Raw genomic sequence first — 7,808 nt, forward strand, 5'->3', positions numbered from 1 at the left:
TATATTTTGTTGACAAACGTCTTGCTCGATGTATTTGAATCACTCAGTAGGGATGCTGTTGATTCGTAGGTCTTAACACTGTTCACGATCACCAAGTCTTCTGATAGGTGCGGACTCCAATCCTTCACTCAGTATGACTTTGGGAATCTTCTCTCAACACCTGAATTTGTTGAGCAATGAAGAGTGTTAGACAACTAGGTTTCGACAGGAGAACCTACTGCTCTCTTTAGCTTAAGAGTAGATGTTGTGTAATGCTCAAGCCTTTTCTTATTTTAACATCTAATCTACGGACTAACCTACAAATATTCTTTATGCAGGCCTATTATTTAATGGAACAATATAATCAATATATGGATCATGGACTGATTATGATAATAGTCAGTGTTTATCATGTAATAGCATTTTAGCTATAAATGCAAATAATAATTTCATTAACAGAATATAAAGTTACTTAAAACACATAATAGGTGAGAGGCAATTTAAAATTAACTTGATAAAAGGGCTGCATATATTATAGACAGTTATATTAAATAATCTAAACATTCAGTTGACTTAACTAAACTGGTTAAGCTAAAAAATAATAAAGCTATGCTGGTCTTACCTGAATTTGTTGAGCAATGAAGAGTGTTAGACAACTAGGTTTCGACAGGAGAACCTACTGCTCTCTTTAGCTTAAGAGTAGATGCTGTGAAATTGTTTGTGAAACAATCTACTTTTATCTGATTCGTTCCCCTCCCTAATTATCGACAACATTCCTGAGACCCTTTGTTAGGTCACATTACAGGGTATAATTACCCTTCTTGGAGACAAGTGGCTGACTATTTAGCTAGTAGTTTATACCAATACATAGCCAGTGGTTATCAGGCAAGGTGAATAATCCCATTAATTATTCTTATGGTCAGCAAGCTTCTTTGTCTTGTCTATCTTGGAATTTAGGGAGGTAGGGGAGTTATTTTAAATACTTTCCCTTCTGTACCATTTTTGTACACTGGTTACAATAGCAAAACCATATTTACTTTCATACTGTATATCTCAAAGATGTCACTGGGAGATTAAAAAAACAGTAGGCTAGATGACATATATGATCATGCATATAGCCACTGTGACCCATCCATAAAGCGTACTGCCCGTCGTTTAGGGATCACATGATGATTGATCTGCAATAATAAAGAAAAAACATTGAAATTTTGTTGAAAGGAGGTTGTGGCACTACTGGGGCCAGGAAACAAAGGCAAAGTCAAGTTAAGAATGAGTTATGGAGACTAAAAAACACAATTTTTTTTATGTTTACCTTTAGTTTCAACGTCTGAGTATCAAAGAATGATATCTCAGGTAACACACCATACATCGATACTAAACCATTAATATGCAGCTGTTGCATATATGACACCTTCACCCTTAAAAGACATGTATACAAGGTTTATTTAATTTCTTAATGCAATTCAGTAGAAAGCATAGATTCTACATATTTAAATCCATTATCCATTTTGTAGACATAAGTATATAAATTTCAAATCTTCTACAACAGCATAATAATTTACAAAATTACATGGTTTAGATGACATCTAATCGCCTGGGCTTTAATGTACAGTAATAGGGAGAAAATGAAAAATTATGCCATTTAAAAAAAATTAACAAAAGACTGCTTACTTACTAAACAAGGATACTCATCTGTAATGGTTTCAAAATGCACATCTGTTGAACCAGGACTACAAATACCTTTACGAAAGTAAAAACATACAAGATTAAATTAAGGTAGTAACAAATTAGATATTGATTAAACAACATTGTAGACTAACATGGTAGTGTAATGTAAAGTAAATTTGGATTCATTCCTGTTTCTAACAAAATTTAGGAAAATTTTCTAATGTCCATTCAGTGCAAGTTTCAATTTTTCAATCGTTTACTTTATTTTTTTCTGTTAGTTATTCTGAACTGAAAATCAAATTTTGTGTGAAAGTACCTTTAGTTTAAACAGTGACAGATTAATTTTGTGTTCAATGGTTGCCAAATTGGCTATATTTGGACGCAGTGATGAACTACATATGTTAATCCTAAGTTAATCCTATTCTTTTTTATTGTGTCCATTGCTTGTCAATTTGGCTACAGTGGGACAAAGTGATGAACTACAAATGTCTTCTTTAAATCTCATTGAGCTAATCCAATTCTTTTTTATTGTGTCCAATGGTTGCCAAATTGGATAGTGTGACACAGTAATAAACCATTGGATAGTGTGACACAGTGATAAACCATTTTATGGTTTATCACTGTGTCACACTATCCAATTTGGCAACCATTGAACACGATATTTAATATCTTGCTTAATATTTTCGAAGTTAATCTCGTTCGTGTCCAATGGTTACCAAAATGGCTATAGTGGGACACAGTAATAAACTAACTATATTTTCTGTTAAGAGCACATAGAAAAGAAAAATAGATTATCACTCCCACCCGCGTCAAAATATTTGAGAAATATTGATGTGGAAATTTTAAAAAAAAAAGTTTTGCTGCATCATTTATTTCAACTGCATAAAAAAAACAATGGAATGACAAATTCTTAAAAAAAAAACAACAAAATCAAATCAGGTTTTATACAATAGTTACAATATTCTTGTGAAATAAAAACAGTTCCTCCCTCATCTATAAAAAAAAAAAAAAAAAATTGTTCTGATTAAAAAAGAAAGAAAAAAAAAAAAAACAGCCTGCCCTCATCACTTTTTTTTTTTAAAGTGATCTAATAATTTTTTCTATGTGTCCTATTGGCTATAGTGACACAGTGATAAACTATTATATTTTGTTTAATATTTTCCAAGATAATCCTATTCTTTTTCATTGTATCCAATGGTCACCAAATTGGCTATAGTGGGACACAGTGATAAAGTTAATCCTTTTCTTTTTCATTGTGTTCAGTGCACGTAGAAAAAATTATATTTCACTCTTTAAAAAAAAATTGATGAAGGAGGGCAGGTTTTTTAAAATCATTATTAAATTTATTATTATTATTATTATTATTATTATTATTATTATTATTTTGCATTTTTTTTAATTCTATGACAAATTGTTTAGCCTCCTTTGGTCTGTATTTCAAAGTTATATTTATTTAAATGTTTTAGTGCTTTTATATTGTTCCCCCCCACCCCAATCTTTTAAATATTGTATTTTATGTTATATTATTATTATTTATAATAATTATTGTTATTATTATTATATTTTTAATATTATTATTACTTTTATCATTATTATTATTATTATTATTATTATTATTATTATTATTATTATTATTATTATTATTATTATTATTATTATCATTCTTTCACATTTTTAACTTCTACCTATGACAATTTAGCCTCATTTTTACCGTATTTAATCGGTACACTTTCATGTTTATAATAATTAGGCCTAGTTTATTTTGCACATTTTTACATTTATGATATAATTTGTTTAGCATCATTTTGCCTGTATTTTAAAGGTTTACTTATTTAAATGCTTTTATATTGGGTTTCCCCAATTCTTTTTTTGCCTAGCATATGGCCTAAGTCTTATAGAATATGCAAGATGTAAAACATGTTGGTAGGAATATACTGGTCAGACACGAATGTGTCAATAAAATATTGAATGAAACAAAAAAAAAAATTAAAAACATAGAAATTACATTATATATGTGTATATAGTATGTTATAGAATTCTATAGAAACTAGTGCTTCTATAAAACAATTTTATAGAAAATACTAATTTCTGTAGAAATTGATTAGTCTCTATAGAAGGTCTATACAGTTCTATAGAATTTTTTTGTATGGGAGGCCCCTATGCCTAGGTCTATTACTGACAGCGGTACTACGATTATTAGGCCCAGGGACTGGCACTGAGGCTAAGACCTGCCTAGCTAGGCCTAGCTTTCTTCACAGATTGAGTGCTACTAGGCCTACTAAAAGAAAGCGATCAAAGTCTCCGGTAGCCGGATGTATGCATGGAGACTTTGATCGCTTTCTTTTTTAGTCAAAACATATTTTCGTTTTAAAAATTGTCTACTTGAAAACAACTTATTCATCACAGAGAATCCATCATCAAAATCACAACAAACCCTAAAACGTTAAAAACTCTTCATTTGTACTCCCTAGCCACCCGAAATGAAATAGTAGACTCCAAACAGGCGTAGTGCGGTTATGGAGATCGAACATGACCGAAGCCTGTTTTTGGCATACTTTATATACCTGTGTAGCCTGGAAATCGTCTCATTGCGGCTAGTTCTGCTCATTGGAGGGTGAGATTGAACTGAAAGACACACCTCGTTGAATGAGATATCCTGGAATTAGCAACAGATTGAGCCTGGGTGTTATTTGTAGCCTGGGTGTTCCTTGTAGAGCGATTGTGGTACGACGGCAGGAATTGCTTCAACCGATTCAAGCACGTGGGCTGTGGATTGTAAAGCTAAGCCGGTTGGATGTGGTTCAATGTACATCGCTAAAGGACGCGTGGTATGGTAGCGACGCGTACACAGGCCAAGCCAGTAGTCAGTCAAGGACTTGATAGCATATCCTTAATACTTTATTTTTTATGCTGTGTGTCTATACGTTAGATGTACTGAAGAATTATTACCTTATAGTTTATATGCGAAATTGTAGTAGCATTGTATGCCTGTAGGTGAAACTGTAGTATTCTTGACACCGTACATCTATACATTTGATGCTTATACATTTGAGAAATCAATTCTCAATGTAGTATTGATCTTGACGCTGTGTATCCACACGTTAGATGCTCATTTGTTCATTTGTTTGAGAAATTAAACCTCAATATTATAACTAAATTACCTTATATTGTATCTTTTATTGTCGTATACCTACAAAGTGCATAGTGGTGGATGATTGATACCTGATCCTTTATATCGGATCCTAACTAACTTGTAACATAGATATGGGCTCGTCCGGGAATCATCTAGTTGTGAACCACGCAAAACTTGTATACGACTTTAGGAATATTATACGATTGTGTAACAATTGATTAGTGATATTTGCATGTGCCTTGTTAGATTATCTAGTTCCTTATAGTAAATAACTCTTGTATCTTTTGTGGCAGCATGGCATTGATGGTGGACAGAGATAAACTTCTAGAGATGGGAGAGAAGCTTGGCTATGAAGGGAAAGGACTTCAGATGTATGTTAAGGAAGCTATAGAGGAGATAAGAGCTGAACAGCAATTTGAGAGAGAGACTAGAGCTATGGAAAGGGAGTTTGAAAAAGAGAGGATGGAGATGGAAAAAGAATATCAGAGAAATATCTATAAATTTAGCACCTTTGTTATCTTCGCGTGCTTTAGTTGTATACACATCACTTGATATAGTCTCTGCTCTGCGCATGACTATAAGATACTTAAACGGGAATTAATGAAAGCGTATCAGTTAACTGAAGATGATTATCTTAAAAAGTTTAAAGAATCCCATCCTTATTCAAATGAAACTGCTGCCCAGTATTTGGCCCGAATAGGAGGGTACGTTGACCATTGGATCACCTGTGTGAATATCGATAAAGATTATAAATCTCTAAGAGAATTTTTAATTAGGGATCAATTTCTCCGTAGTGTACCCGAGTTATTATCCGTATTTCTGAGGGAGAAACGAGTAATTGACGATTTTTCACTGACCGCTGATAGGTACTTAGATGCCCATGGGGGTTGGGATAAGATTAATCGTATTAACAAAAAGGACAGTTTTAAACATTTCAAACCTAAAACAAAACAACCATCTCACCCAGATCAAAATTATGCCGAAAGGGGAAGTTCCATCAAAAGGCCGGGATTAGTAATAGTAATTCTAATAGTAAGCAGAACAGTAAACCTGCTAGGACATGTCATTTTTGTAATGAAGTAGGTCATTTTTTGAGGAATTGCCCAAGGGCCCCTGAATCATTTGTACCTACCATGGCCATGATGGTCGAAATAATGAAAACCGATAAAGCTCCTACTTTAATGCCCGCTTTGACTTGTTTTGGAACATCTTCCCAAATGCCTGTTAGTATGGGATTGGTTAACAATGTTGATGTTACGGTTCTCATGGATACCGGTTGTAACGGGGTAGTGGTCGAAGCTAATTTAGTTAATGGGAGCGATTTTACAGGGGAAAAGAAAACATGTGTGCTTATCGATGTGTCGATTAAAGAGTTCCCTAATGCTGAAATTAATGTAGACACTCCATTTCTGAAGGTGCGTGTATTGGCCTTATGCATGGAGCGACCATTGTATAAACTTATTGTAGGAAATGTTGATGGCGCAAAGGAATCATCAAGTTCCAAACTAGATTGGGTAGGGAACGATATTAGATCCCATGATAATGGGGAAACAATGCCCAGCGATAATATTGAACTGTGTCCTCAAGTTAATCCGGTAGCTGCGGTACAAACACGTGCAAGCGTTAAGAAAAATAAAACACCTAAACCGCTGAAAGTGGCTGAGCCATTAGCAAAATTAGTAACGCCAAATATCTTACAAAAAGAGCAGGAACGGTTGCGGAGGGGTTGTTAGACATTCTAGACTAGGTTTCCCTAAAGGAATATTAACAGATCAGGGTAGACAATTCACCGCTAAAGTCACTGGCGAAATAAATAGGTTATTATCTATTAAGGCTGGTACCACCAATCTATACAATCCCAAATGCAATGGACTTGTTGAACGATTTAATGCTACTTTGAAGGATGTTTAAGAAATTATGTGAGGAAAAACCAAAAGACTGGGATCGGTACTTAAACCCCTTACTATTTGCGTATAGAGAGGTCCCCCAAGAAAGTACTGGGTTTTCTCCATTTGAACTGCTTTATGGCAGATCCGTGCGCGGCCCCCTAACAATTCCTAAAGAAATTTGGACCAATGAATCACAAGGTACGCGGCCCGCGACATTTTTTCCGTACGAAACATTTGCCTGAAACTTCACTCGGGCATCTCGGATTGACTCGAGTAAGTACGATACGAGGAACAAGAGCAGACACTTCGCAATGTCGTGACGCTCGAGTTTTACTATTATTGCTCTTTCTATGTTTACCTACGGTAGGCCTATGAAATTTCACGGACTTATGTGATGTACGTCACTGTGTAACTAACTGTGACCTTCTTGGATGTTATTAAATGTTAGTATATTATCTACAACAGCAACAGCTAGGACCTCCTGTTATACAGTGTAGATAGGTACAGTTATTCCAAAGGCTAGAGAGAAAGAGGATAAACTATAGGCTTAACTACAGGCTGAGGTCTTACCTAGGCCCCTCCTTAAACTAGGCATAGGGTCAGGCTGACACAACGCTTCACATACTGACATGGACTGAAATTTTAGGGGGGGAAATGGGACAAAATTGAAGCATGAAATGAAAAATAGAGCGAATAAGAGAAATATTATTAAATAAATAATATACCATTCCGGCGTTATTGAACTTGTCCAAACTATCATGTAATTAATGCTAAATAATAATATTAATAATAATAATAATAATAATAATAATTTCAGCATTAATTACCTTTGGCCTAAGCCTTGTAATGAAGAACCTACAGATACTGTACTATTTACTAGGCCTATAAATAATAATCGCCCAAGGGGAATACCTTTTGTGTTATTTCCATTTAACGTCGTTTTTTTAATTGTTCTCTAATTCCTCCATTGTCTAAATTTCCCTTAAAGTACAGGTAATAATAATAATTAATAATAATAATAATAATAATCATTTCAGCATTAATTACCTTGGCCTAAGGCTTGAAATGAAGAACCTACAGATACTATTTACTAGGCCTATAAATAATAACTAGCCCAAGGGGAATATTTTTTGTGTTAT

The sequence above is a fragment of the Anneissia japonica genome, unplaced genomic scaffold (genome assembly GCF_011630105.1).
Source record: "Anneissia japonica isolate Jap-2015-1 unplaced genomic scaffold, ASM1163010v1 scaffold287901_len63016_cov152, whole genome shotgun sequence".
In the NCBI taxonomy this organism is placed as follows: domain Eukaryota; kingdom Metazoa; phylum Echinodermata; class Crinoidea; order Comatulida; family Comatulidae; genus Anneissia; species Anneissia japonica.